The 14848-nt window shown below is 38.2% G+C and overlaps 1 pseudogene; it reads left to right on the top strand.

Moving 5' to 3' along the window:
* Positions 1-14848, top strand: part of LOC127625250 (transmembrane protein 132C-like) — a 205713-nt pseudogene that overhangs the window by 38080 nt on the left and 152785 nt on the right.

Raw genomic sequence — 14848 nt, 5'->3', positions numbered from 1 at the left:
TTTCACCTGTATATATATTTCTTTCTCTCATTCTCTTCCCTAATGGAGGGAACGAGACGTTGTGTCGGAAAAGCGACACTAGGGGTCTCTCTTGAGCGCCGAATATGCCTCTGATCTATGAAAAAAGGCCAGTGAGAAGTTGGCAGATAGTATTTGCATACCCCGCCCCTGGACATACGGGTATAAAGGCAAGGAAATACTATGAGTTCATTCAGGACTCCGTGCTGGGGGCACAAATGTGACAATAACTTTTGATGTACCTGGCGGGGCTTCGCAGCGGTGCGGAGCAGGTAGTACGGCCTCGGGAGGCGAGGACGCGTCCCGAGGCTCTAGTGCTGAGAAAGGGCTCAAAGCACTTACCTTGCTCCGCACACCCGGCAGGGGGGCGGGTTAGTGACTGAGGAGGAGGTCCTGTTAGCGGCGTCCTCTGGACTCGTCAGAGCCGGCCGGCCGGGGAACAGTCATGGGGCTGAGGGTCCAGCGTGCCATGACTGTTGAGGTGTGGCGGCAGAGTGCCGTGAGAACGGCATTTGCGAGTCAGGTGACCCAGAAAAGGAAATTGCTCTGTTAGTGAAAAACGTGCAAAAATAATAGACTGGGCGTGCAGACCCGAAGGTGGCGGCTCAGATGAGTCATCAGCATCAGACACCGCTGTAATGCTCTCCGATGCAGTGGCGATGTTGTCATCCATTTCCGGGAGCTCAAGGGACCGGCAGGCCAGCCGCGAAGCGGGCCGCATTCATCCCGAGCTCAGACGGAAGCAAGCAAGCGTGCCGGGGAGGCGGGTGGTTTGAGGGGATTTACCCGGCGATCAGAGCCCGTCATTGTCCCCAAATCGCCTTCATCGCCTGCGGCACCTGCCCCAATCCCGTAGGAAAGAGGCGGGGGCGGCTAAAGTGGCTTTCTCTCATGACAAAAGAAAGCCGCGACCGCAATGCTGTCATGGCTATGTTCTCGCACTGAGAACATAGACCATTCATAAAAATGTGGCCTGCGTGTAATCGCAGCCCAGGAACGCAAGTCAGCTTTTATGACCGTCAGAGGAGGGGAGAAATCAACCGCATCCAGAAACTACACAGAGGCGGAAACACGTCTTTAAAAAGACGCATCCTGAAAAGGACGTTCAACGCCAGCTGTGTATTTGCTCTTTTAGAGAAAATAACTCTTTTAACTGCGCTGTCAATGCGCCCAGGGGCAACTGCACTGCCATGCAGAGAAGGAGAAATTGCTGCTGTAATGCGCCGTAGAATCCAACAGCATGCAGAGCGTCAGAGGAATACAGGAACAGGTGTGACTCATAGCAAACATCATGCACAACCATTGGCTCTGAAGAAAATTTCTGAATGAACTCATAGTATTTCCTCACCTTTATACCTGTATGTTTGGGGGCGGGGTATGCAAATAATATCTGCCAACATCTCATTGCCCTTTTTTCATAGATCAGAGGCATATTCGGTGTTCAAGAGAGACCCCTAGTGTCGCTTCTCCGACACAATGTCGAGAGCAACAGACGGGGAAATATATATATATAAGGTACACAAAAATCGAGCAACCCATCAATAATCACACTCTTTTGTTCTGCACTTACAAATGCTCTCCTAATAAATACAGCCGTTTTAACATCACAATAAATCACTTATTTAGACCCTGTCGTACCTTGATTATAACGGTCAGGGATTGTTTTAGTTTTGTCATGTTTCTCATTTGCGGGTTGTTTACCCATGATAAATAAAATCGGACATTTAACGAATTTAAAATAATTCAAATTTGCTCATTTTCTTTTCGAGTCTCTGGTGATGTTTCTTTAGCGCAAATTTTCGTGTGCCATCGCAAACCGAGATGAAATATACTGTAAATGGATGTCAGACTATTCAAAACTTGTGCATTAGAATTAGTTGTCATTACTGAGAGGACTGTACTGTAGGCTTACTATGTCTTTGATAGGCCATTGCCGTTTCATTACTCAACCCACACATCGGGGATTGGTTAGAAACTCAACCGCTGCAAAAACACGTTCTAAATAGAAACCATTAACGCAACATAAGTAGATTTAAACTGAATGTTGTAATTGTCAGTTTTCATGATTATATAATCGTGAGAGCCGTAATCGTATGCAACTAGTTTTTTCAATTATTTGTGTAGCCCTCTTGTGTAACTCATGTTTTGTGAACTTGGGCTGCATGGCCATGATCCTGGAGCTAAAATGAGCCTGATGGAGGCCCTGAGGATAAAACTGAGGTCATGGTTTGTTTTTCTTGAACTAAGCTTTACTGGCCAGTGCCTGTTCTGCACTTACTGGGTTTAGATAAAGCCAATTAAATGAGGTTCACCCCTTTGCATACAAAAAACTACTTAGATTAACTTAGTATAGATTGAATTTGGATTGAACTTGGCTTGCATGCTGGGAATGGTGATCATGATTAAAGCATTTTCAATTAGACACTCTAAAAACCCATGTGATTTCCCCATTGTGATCAAAAAACGTTCAATGCAATTAAATACCATCTTGCCATGCATAAATCAGAGCAGCGGTTTTATTGGTGCTAAACATCCACAGTGCATTTAGAATGCATTCGAAGACTGTAATTATTTAATACAGCAACAGTGTCGTTTCGAAGATTCAGTCTCTCCACCTCATACTTATGCCCATAAACTGGAGTCTAGGCATCACACAGGAGACATTATACAGTACTTTTTTTTTTTTAGATGTTGCTTTAATTTAATAATATCCTGATTTCTGTGGAATAACTTTTAGCTTTTACAACCCCATGTTCTTGCATGATCATGCCAACATGCCTACATCACACGAGAGGCTGTGTGCACTCGGCCTCTCCTGAAAGCCCATTGGAGATCGACCATAATTAAACAATGATAGTGAAAAGGACTTAAATATTGAACTTTTTCTTACCCAAAGCGATCGTATGACTGTCAGTGCTTTTTTTAGCTTTAAATTGCTGATCACAATTCACTTGCATTGTGTGGACCTACAGAGCTGAGATATACTTCTAAAAATCTTCAATTGTTTTCTGCAGAAGAAAGCAAGTCATACACATCTGGGATGGTATGAGGGTGAGTAAATGTTGAGAAATTTCATTTTTGGGTGAACTATCCCTTTAAAGCCATTAAGCCTTGACACACATTGAAGTAAGTTCAACTCTCCATTCAAGCTCAACATCAAAACCCAGCCTAGTCATTACAAATTGGTCATATCCAAGGGACTGTTTTTATGACAATTTGCCTAAAATGTAAATAACATGCAAAGGAGCTTAACTACCACAAAAGGATGAATGAAACCATAATATGCATATTTAAAAGAAGCACACATATTTTCATGCTGGTTTGTGGTTGTCATTTTTTATTGTTGAAGGCCTTGGATTCTGATAATCCGAGCAATCACTCATATTTCCATTTGACTTCCTCCCACCAGCCTCTGTTCTCGCTTATTTTTCATTTGTCTTGGAAATGTGATCCCTGGAGGTATGACTCTAAATGAGAGCATACCTGCATATCATTACATCACTATTCAGGTTGTCCTTTGTTCACGACAATGGGCTTGCTTCCATTTTAAGCACCCTCTCCCATAATTCATCAATGCCAGGCTCAGCATTTGACTGGATGCTTTAGTCAAGGACTACAGTCGAGCTGAGATTAACAAGTCTTCAAAAGAGTGCTAGTGATTGGGAGAGTGTCAGAATGACTGGAAAAGCTCATCAAAAGCAATCATCAAAGCTTGTTACCTTGAAAAAAAGTTCTTCCTCAAGGTTATTATTATTAACTAAAACTATTACAAATACGAAAAGAAGTAGAGACAAAATAAATTTTGTTAAAGGAACGTTCCAGGGTTAATAAAAGTTAAGCTCAATCATCAACATTTATAAAGTTGATTATCACAAAAAACAATTCCGGCGCTTGCAATGGAAGTTAATGGGGCCAATCCATAAACATTAAAACATTATAAAGTTTCAAAAGTATAGCCACACAAAGAAATAATTTACACATTAAAGGGGTCATGACATGAGGAATCAAATTGTCCTTGATATTTTAACATATAAGAAGTCATTGTACTACAAAAACATCCTGTAAGTTTTTAACTTAAAGTTTCCTCTCCAGTCCAAAAAGAGCATTTATTGTTTTGGAATCTTCTACATTGTGATGTCACAATGTAGTGTCTTTTGCATAGTCCCCGCCTCCACATGATTTGACACAGAAAGTGACTGGGATACTGCAACACTGAATGTGGTACTATTGCAATAGTTTGCTTTTAACCAGCAAAAAGTGTAAAGTTAGGTCCCAGATGTTGTTGTGTTCCTGGTTTTGGAAAAATGTAATTTGGATTCTTTGGATTCATGGATTAATTATTTTGAAAAACAAGGATTCAGGCTTAGCAAAGAAACGTGTTGTCAGGACACCCATTTTCCCATATTTAAGTGATGAATATATCAAGGGAGACCCCCTTCCTGACCGATAGGCAAATCATTTGAGGGTGATCGCTGATTTCCTGACACGGGATGTGTATTGAAGCCGGGAGATCAAACAGGGGAATCCCTGCACCAACTGTCCCTTATAACACTCTCCATACAGCTTGATACACATTAACTGACCCTTCACATTTGCAGTTTGTGTTTGACTATTTTAGATTTTTATATAGTGTTGTTTTATCACGAAATATTGTATGCCTGATAAATATTGGGGAGAAACTGTGTGCCGATTTCGTTCAGTTTTCTAGTGTTATTTCAGTCCATAAAACTTAAACTATTTATGCACCAATAAAACTTACTTAATCTGAAGTAAAAACCAAATTAAAAATAAATACTAGAGAATGTTTTCAAAACTAGAGTATAATAACCCTGCTCAGCTCTCCTGAGGTAGTGGGGTAGTAAAGCAATTATTATGTGGTGCTCAGATCAGCAGATTCTTTTCTCCTTTTCCCATATCAACCTTGGACAAATCCAATGAACCACCAGTCTCTAAGAGTCAGTTATTTTTTCCAGTTCTACCCCTCACCACAATAGACTCGAGCTTGAGTAATAGATAGCTATAATGTAATCATAAAACCCCACTCTGGTCTCCAATGTGTCATACATCCTGTACTTATGTTTTTGAACTCTACTCTACTTTAGAGCCCTCGTCTTTGTTTAGATGTCTCTCTGGAGGCATAAGACCATAGCAGGCCGTGTTGCACAATTGCTTATGTTTCAATAAAATGATTCAGAGCAGATTGTGGAAGCCATTTCTGCAGCAAGGCATGACAAATGCCTTCTAAGAGTTTATGTCCATTAGTGGATCTCCCAAAATTCTCAACAGTATCATCTGTGGCGGTTCTAGCTTGTATGGTGCCCTGGGCAAACGCCCTCTTCAGCACAATTTGTTAGTGGGGCTGGGGGGGTGGGTGGTGGAGTTGCTGAAAAGGGGGTGTCCGTGCTGCCCCCGTCAAGTGCCCCATGCTGCCCCCGGTAAGATGCCACCCCAGGCGGCTGCTCATGTCGACCATGCCTAAATCCGCCACCAATTATCATAATGGAATAAAGTAACGTTTCTTGTGCTATGTTTGACTGGGGAAAAGAGGAAAGATGGATTTCTCAAAACTCCTTGAAAGCAATTATTTTTGGAGCTTGATTGATCACAACAAGCACACACAATGATGTCAACAGAGCAATTGAGGTTCATTTATTCTGTATCTGCAAGCAATAAGGTTGCGAGTGCAACTTGGTCTTTTTCTGAAATCAACAATATGACTTTTTCTTGAGCTCAAAGGATGATTTTTAATATCCAGTGGAAAATAGTGAGCTAAAAAGCATTTTTTTCTATTGTCTATTTTTGAAGCTGAAGTTCATAATTTTTTGGATGTTAAAATATGTTCTTGTATCCTAGCTTAATATGCAGAGACAACTACACATTAGCCATTGGTTGGTTGATTTCCCCCAAAATTAAAAACTGTGTCCCTCCAGCACTTTGTTTGAGCATCCCATCCAGCCTGACAGGGCAACATTGGCTCAATGAATGGCATCAGTTTTGGGTGGAACTAGATATTTGGTCATCAAAAAGGACATGGACAAGAGGGAAAAAATGCCACTAGGAATATAATCATGCATAGTTAGGATAGTAATAAATGTTGGTAGGCCTACTGTATTGGGTCGCTACTTGATTTCCAATGTAAAATCCGATTGGATAAACCACTACTATAATCTATGAGAACAGGAAAGGCCTCAATATTCTTCTGGAGAAATTCATTTCATTTTTCGTTCAGAGGTAAAAATAAGTTCTGAACAGCCAAGCAACTGAATACTGTTTCTAAACAGTACATCTCATTCTTTGAGTAGACTTCACATGCGGTCAGTAAAAGAAGCCATTGATGATGATTTACAGTAATATATATACAGTAGAAATGTTTTAATTTGTCTTGTTTATATTCTAAATTCATGACGCTAATGCTATACATGGCCATAATATGCACCGGTTACACACTGCTATTGTGATTTATAATGACACTGATACTATTGCAAAGATAAGTGTATAAAAGTAATTACGTTCAGAATAAAGACAAAATAATGATCAATGGGCATGTCTTACTTTAGACAGATGTGTAGGGGGCAGTGGTGGCTCAGTGGTTAAGGCTCAGGGTTACTGACCAGAAGGTCAGGGGTTAAAGCCCCAGCACCACAAAGATCCCACTGTTGGGCCCTTGAGCAAGGCCCTTAACCCTATCTGCTCCAGGGGGATTGTCCCTGTAATAAGTGCACTGTAAGTCGCTTTGGATAAAAGCGTCTGCCAAATGCATAAATATATAAATGTAAATGTAATGTGTGAATGGCTTTTGCTGCAGATGGCACATAAGTGAATGGGCACTTGAGATGTTTGTATTCATTTAGTAGACTAATTAAACAAAACTAAATTGCAATGGTCTTGGAAAATATTTCTAAGCGAATGATCATACAGATTTATGTAAGTTGCACTGATGTGTTCATGTTGACAGATTTTTACTCACTAAACAACATAAACAGAACTTGCTGTCGGCCTCAAGGTAGGTGGAGCTCCAGGTCACATGGACCGATGACGTGGACCATTAGCAGTATGAAGGTGTTTTGGTGTTGAATATAACTTCGAGCTGTTACGAACCATCGAAACGTTCTTCTATTTCATAGGAAGTATATTGATGCCTTAACAAATTCATATAATGTTTTAGGAAACCCCATTTGGAGATATATTGCTCATATCCTTATAAGATATTGTGTGCAGAACATCTATCTCTGTGCAGTCATAACAGCTCATTTTCTCTCATTTTTCAAGATGGCTAAGATATGATTTGGCTTATTGATTGCCTTTCTATTAGGTGGCTGAATGAAGGATTTGTGGGGTGCTGCTACTTGCGTTAAAGTGATGATGCTACCTACTTACTTAATTTATACAGTGTGGGCACTCTGAACGATTACCATTATTAATGTTATCTCTCAGCTCAGCAGTTGGCGACTATCCCATGCAACTCCTACTTCAGTAACTAGAAGAGTATATCGATTTTCTAAAGGCAATTGGTAGCCCATGTGCAATCCAATTATGATGGACCCGTACCTCACTCTTGGTATCTTTTCCTGAACATGGGGCAGCTTTCTGTGGCAGAGCATATCCTAAAATAGTCAACAGCTCTCCTATCTCCACTTACCATCCACTTGTGGGCTGCTGTCAGCACATATTTCAGTTACTTGTTATTCTGAATCGCAGATAAGCCATCAAACTCTCATCAAATGCATAAAGGATAAAGTGTATATTCATTGCAAGTGTGACCACAAAGCAAAAAAAAAAATGCATTCTTTGACTTATCAAGATAATGTCACTTCAGAGTTCAATCTTAATTCTTGTATCCTCAAGGGAAAATCTACTGTGAAGTATAATGTTACTTCTATGTAAAATGTAAAATCCTATCTTTTGAAAATATAAAATCAGAAAGTTACCATTGTTTCACCTCAAATGAAGAATGATCTTCTCCCACACATTAATCATTGAAAAGATACTTTTTCATATCCAAATATCATTCCATATTTCCCAGAATTATTCTCCCAATGTTCTCTTCTCAGTCTTTATTGCTGGCTAAGCTTGTTAGAAGCCTTGTGGGGAGACCAGCACACCTGCATCCCATGCTGGAGAAGTGTCCTAAACACAACATATGCTGGTGCAGAGTTTCCGCTAAGAAATGTTGGGGCTGGCCAAGATGTTTTACCGGACAAATTTGAAAAAATCCGGTCATCATATTCCTACGTTTATTTTACTCTGGAAGGAGATGGATTATGTATACATAATGCAATATAATAATTACAAAGTCAAGTCAAATGAACAATAAATGTTTGGACATTCTAGCTGCTTTTCCATTTAAAAATCTAATTCAATACAAAAACAAAGGGCAAAGCAAAACTTGAATTTGCCACAAATCTTTTCTGTCATAAAGAAATGTCATATAATTTATCACTTTGGCTTTCTCAATTTCTTTTTCTTTATTTTCATGACTATTTTCCTCAGACTTTACATAGCACAGAAGCGTTTTTCTGCCGATGTGAGGTCAGAAGTGTGCTGCGTTTATCTACAGTCACAGACTGCAAAAACTGGTATTTACTGGCTAACAGAAACCCTGGCTGGTTATCTGTGCTTTGGCCTGTTTTTCAGCAATGGACATTTTCAAGCATATTGGTAAGAAGGAAGGAATATGCTTTTCCTAATGGCACATTGTTGTTCTCCTTTATAGATTTCTATCACTTAATTATTAAGTCAAAAAGTGCAATAAGTATGCAAAGAGTATAAATGAACCTTTTGCAAGGCTGTCTATATAGTTAACAGGCAAATTTTCTAAATTCTAATAATAAAATAGAAAAAGTAAGGATTCTACACAGAACCATGAGTGATGCAAAGACTTCCTCTATTTTTCAATAAATTACTTCACTTAATTGCTTTAAGCTGTCTGTCTGTCTGGGCATAATTGGCAACCAGCCTGCTTGACTAATTGTGGCGTATTTTGCACATCAAAATATAGTCAATATTTTATAGTCTAAACATAACAATCGTACACTAGACACATTATTTTTACCCATATAAGTATACTTCACTTACCTGCTAATTTAATGTTGGCTAGAGCTTAGAACAAACATACAGTATTTACAGAGAACTGATCCAGCACAGGGATTAAACAATATCGCACTTTCCCTCTTTTTTCACACAGTCGTGAATGGATTTAGATGTTATTTTAGTTACAGTACCTCTGCTTAGAGCTCTGGGGTTTTAATTTCTCTCCATAAAATCTATTTGTACATGCATAATTTGTGCGTGTGTGTATGTGTGGGTCTGGCACGCTGTGGTAGGCTTGAGAAACATTGCTGTGAAGTGATTAGATATGTCACTACAAGCTTGTGCTCTCACTAGAAATTGGGTCTGAGGATAAGGAGGGCATTTGCGTTCAGGCTCTGACTGCAGATGAAACAAGAGTTGCTGTCTCTCTCTCTGCCTCTCTCTATGTTGCTCTCTTGTTAGCTCTCTTTTCACTGCTTTATGACTCTGAATCACAGATACAGAGACTGGTCCTGCCCCATGAAGCTTTCTTTCTTTCTCTGTTTCTATGTTCCTTCTTTCCTTTTTTATTCCTAAATGTATTTCTTTTTAACTTCCTTTATTTTTAACTTCCTTCCTTCCTTCCTTCCTACCTTCCTTCCTTCTTTCTTTCTTTTTAAATTCATAAATGTTTTATTCCTTCATTTCTTTTTAATTTATATCCTTTTGTTCTTCCTGCCTTCCTTAATTTTTATTCCTTTATTTCTTGTTAACGTCTTTCTTTCATTTTTTTATTCCTTCATTTCTTTCATTTTAACTTCTTTCCTTTTGTCATTCCTTCCTTCCTTTTTTATTCCTTCATTTTTTTTTACCTTCCTTCTTTCCTTACTTAATCATGTAGTGACTTCACAAGTGTATTAAATGTAATTTTTTTGCAGCATAGTAATGCAGTAATTCATCATTTTATTTTATTAAATTATTTTACAGCTAAAGGTTTGAGTTCAGTAACTTTGAGCAAATAAGATTGTCTTAACTAAGTTTCACTCACATTTTCAGTACAAATTGTGGTCCACATTCCCTAATGATTTCGGCTCAACATTTTGTTTGACCGAGAGTCAAAAAGTCACTTGTTTACTGACATTTTGTGTGAATCAATAGTATTCTTCCGAATTATTAGACATTTTTCCAAAGGACACACTTACTGTAGTTTCACACAGCTAATCTGTGTGTTTTTTAGGAAGCACGTTTGAAAGAAATCAGAATCTTAACTTTAAAAGTCAGTTTTATGTTTTGTCTTAGTGTATGTTTCAGTGAAGTTGTGTGCTTTATTGATTTGAGTTGGTCTGATTTTTCTTCTGTAACTTTATTAACCTTTCTCATCTCTTGTTATTGCTACTAAAAAAGCCCCAAACTTTCATCTCACTTTCTATTAATGATATTTAGCCTAATTGTTCTCAATTCCTGGCTCCTCTAAAACATAAACAAAAAATGAATTGCTGTATTTTGCTTAATTATGTCTATATTCATGAAATAATTTTTATTTGTAATGGCTGATTGCAATGAAAGAGTTATAAAACATAGTTTAAACCAATTTAGTAGAACATTTTCCCTGTTTTGTAAGTAAAACTTGCCTCAATCCATCAGCTCAGGCAAGACTCACAAACAAACCATGAATTGCTTCTTGTCCAGCTTAATGGCATATAACCATCTTCCCACAGTGCTGTAGTGTCTGGCTTGAGCACCGTGACATTTGTCTGCCACCGGCTGTCACAAATCTCCAGCATCTCTTTCTCCCAGACTAGTGCTATGACGCAAAATCAATAGATCCTCTTGGCTCCTTCCATCACCCCAAATATTTGCAGTGAATTGTTGGCTGAAGGCATTCAATAAAGGGGTGTAGTGGCTTGAGATGCGATTGTAGAATGGGGCAGTGTTGCACAGAGACAAACGACTCTAATGTGAGAGCAGTCTTCAACATAGAGTACTGTAGGGGATCTGCCAAATATTGTTTGATCTCAAACAAATTTTGAATAAAATTTGAAAATGAAAATACGTGGATAACAAAACTACAATATAGTTAGTAAAAGCTTCAGAGTTGCTTAGTTTGAGGTTCAGCTGAATGTTTCATTGTCCCTCCCTTCATCTATTAAATGGATAGTGAACTGAAAAATGTGAATCATTTACTCACCTTATATTGTTCCAAACCAACATGATTTTCTCTCTTCAGTGGAACACAAAAGGAGATTCTAGACAGATAATTAGGAACTGACAGACTACAGTCATTGTTCACTTTCATTGTATGGAAAAAAGGATGCAATAATATTTATTGAAAACTAAATTAAATACCCTTTTTTAAATGTTACTCTTACATTTATAGTTTCATAAAATATTCCTTGTATTTGCCTTTTCTTAATAGCCTAATTATTATTATTATAATTATACAACTATTATTGAAAAAATATTATGTTGTTCTTTTTTTTTCTTACCATTGATGCTAAATTTGTAGGCTACATTAACTGTGGAATATGTTGTTAACTGTGGTTTCTCTTGATCATGAAACAGAATTTTAGTTTGTTTGCATGTATAACAACATTATTCTGAAGGCAGGAGGTGTCAAGCAAAATGTGAAATGTCAAGCACACATTTTTCAGTGAATAATAAATACAAATTCCAGCATTAAATGAAATATAATAAATCAATATAGCACACAAACAGGTGAAAGTCCAGTAAATCTATCAGGAATTGTTATGATAAGACACCATTATTTAGTTAAATACTACTTCTACTACTACTACTACTACTACTACCACTATTAATAATAATAATACAAATAATAATAATAATGTTAAATTTATTAAGCGCCTTAACAGAGGTAGCACAGTTTAAAGAAGAACAAAAAAAACAAAAAAAGACTGAGCATGTTTCGGTATCTTCGTTTACATAAGGAGGAATATTTCTAATAGATGAATACTCTATGGAGCAATTAAACCTTTATGGGACATTTGAGCTTTTTTCCAGAATAAAGTCTTAACCAGATAATTTCTTTAATCTCTGATGTGGACATAAATGTGGTCAACTTTAAAAGACGAATAGACGGGCTCTGAGATTAAATTACTTCAGGTCAGAATTTAGGCTATGAATGAATACTTGGGAATCACGTGTGAATTGTGTGATACATTAACATAGACATTTCAAGAAGTGGAAAGTGTATATGATGTCTTATTTTCGTGTTACTTTTGATAAGCTCCAGATGCGCACAATTAACAGAGACCCAAACGGAGTCGAGACCACGCCCATCCAAATTGAAATCACAACTTGCACATTTTGATTCATAATGTTTCAACTTTAGAAATATTTTCTGCACAGATTCATACATTCTTTGTAATTTTGTATAAGTTTATTTAAAATATTGCTTTATTCTTGTGCCTCTTGGATAATCATTCATACACATATTTATTTATATTATGCAGATGAAACCGTTATTTGTTTTGATGTCATTATTTATGGCTTTCCGAATAAGGTTTTCGGCTTTGGGCACATCCCTAATACATAGAATACATATTTTAAAGCTGTGTGTTTTATTGTTGCAGGAAAGCGAGTTGACATTTTAACATTTTTAATAGAATATTATATGTTTTTTGTGATGTATTATTTTATTACGGCAGAAGCCCTCCCACATGACATTATGTCCAGGTCCGTAACATTGTCCGAAAAAAATATGCATGTTCAAAGCCTAGTGTTAATGCCCCTTGAGACTGTAAATCCTAACATTCTGCCTAACATCTAATTTTGTGTTCCATGGACTAAAAAGGAATACATGATTATTATGACAGAACTTTCTATTTTTAGTTCTATTTAATCTATTTAAGTACATTTAAAAGGTAATGTACAAAAATTATGGAATATATCTCTTAATAATGATTAATGACTTAATTATTTTATTCTTAAAATGGAACTCTCTATATTTTATAAAATCTAAAACTTCACTGCTCCATCTCTCTATTCACCAAGGACTTCTTTGCCAGAAACAGGTTGCTTCAGAGCATACACCAATTTCCTATGAAGCTGAGTTGAGTTAGAGGTCTTATGGTATGGAACAGATGATTGAAGTATAAATAATATCTTTCCTGTTCTCTCCATTGTTTGGCAGTCATCGAGAACCGGATGCTTCGGGAAGGATTGCAGAGATTTGGCACTATTCCCACGTACCTTCCGGTCCAATATCAGGTGGTGAACGCAGAGTCTGCCTTCTTCCTTAAGGAGGCCAACCAGGATATTATGAGGAACTCCAGCCTGCAGGCTCGCACAGAACTTTTCTTCATCCAACAGGCTAGAAAGACACCTTCAGTAAATGCCAGTTATGGACCTCTATCTGTGGACCAGCCAGTGCCCGTGGATCTTCTGAGCCCGGGACTATTCAACAACAACCCTACATCTACATCTACATCCTCATCATCATCATCATCATCACGTCATCATCATCTTCATCTTCTCCACTCTTTACTTTAAACTGGAATGTACAGACTTTCATTATCAGCGAGCGAATTCACCCTAGTTGGCCAAAAGTACAGGTTCTATTCTATGTAGTGGGTCGGGACTGGGATGACTACAGTGCTGTGGACAGGTTGCCCTGTGTCAAGATGTTTGCTTTTCATGAAACCCAAGAAGTACGAGGCAGCTGCCGTCTGAAAGGAGAACTCGGACTGTGTGTGGCAGAACTGGAGCCACTGCCTGGTTGGTTCAGTCCTCCTAGCATCATACCAGGTCGACAGAAAGCACCGGAACAGGTAGAGGGCACACCTGTAGAGCTGTATTACATGGTACAATCTACAGACACTGAGGAATGCAGCTCAGAGGACTCGCGCAAAACCAATTCAATCCGCAATGGGCAACTGAGCCCAGCCGGGTACTTCTCGGGGCCCACACCCATGCGCAGGATCGGCAGCGTGCGGCTATTCCAGCCCCTCTTAGAGTTGCGTCTGGACAGTAACTTTGTGGTGATGGTGCCCTCGAGACCCATCAGGCAGAGGGAGATGGTGTCAGCCTTCCTTGCTGTCGCCACCCTTTCATCTGTAGAGATATTCACTCTAAGGTAAGTGCCCACACCTGTAGTCAATGTGCATTCATGTCTACTACTTTAAAGCAGAGACACCATATAAGTGTATATATAATCTCCATTATAAAACCTTGAGCTGCTTACCTAAACAGCATTTTAAGGTGTCATAGTTACAGTCCAGACATAAAAGATGTTCCAAACTTGTTAATTGTAGGATACCTAAATTCTAAGGCAGTATTGCATGTATTCTTAATTTAGAAGCCTTTTCTAGAATTCTGTATGACAAGTCAAATAATGACCATAAATATTCTATATTTAATTCAAAACTTATATTTGATTCTGTACTAACAATCCAAAATGAGTATTGCTATAGTTCTATCAAATTATAATGAACTTTTTTACCTAATATTTGTGTGCTATTTACTTTTTATTTGGGTTTTGTGAGGTTAGCTTAGCAACATGCTAACATCCAGAACAAAATTTTGTTATGTATTGAATCCATACAGGATGCCGTTTTTCCCATATTTTGGTGTCTCACACCCAAACTACTGGGAAAATAAACACAGACGTCTTTCGCATGAGTTGTGTGAAATATCAGCTGTTGTTTGACGTGAATGCTACACAGAAGCGGCCAGGGGAAGATCAGCGCATCAGTCAGCACACATCTGTGGTTTTTTTCCAAAAGCAGGAGAATTTAGTGCATGATAATTGTTTCTCATCGTTGTGATTCCACAATACCACACACCTAATTACATTACATTGCAT

The sequence above is a fragment of the Xyrauchen texanus genome, chromosome 31 (genome assembly GCF_025860055.1).
Source record: "Xyrauchen texanus isolate HMW12.3.18 chromosome 31, RBS_HiC_50CHRs, whole genome shotgun sequence".
Classification (NCBI taxonomy): Eukaryota; Metazoa; Chordata; class Actinopteri; order Cypriniformes; family Catostomidae; genus Xyrauchen; species Xyrauchen texanus.
This window is presented reverse-complemented; position numbering and strand designations above follow the sequence as displayed.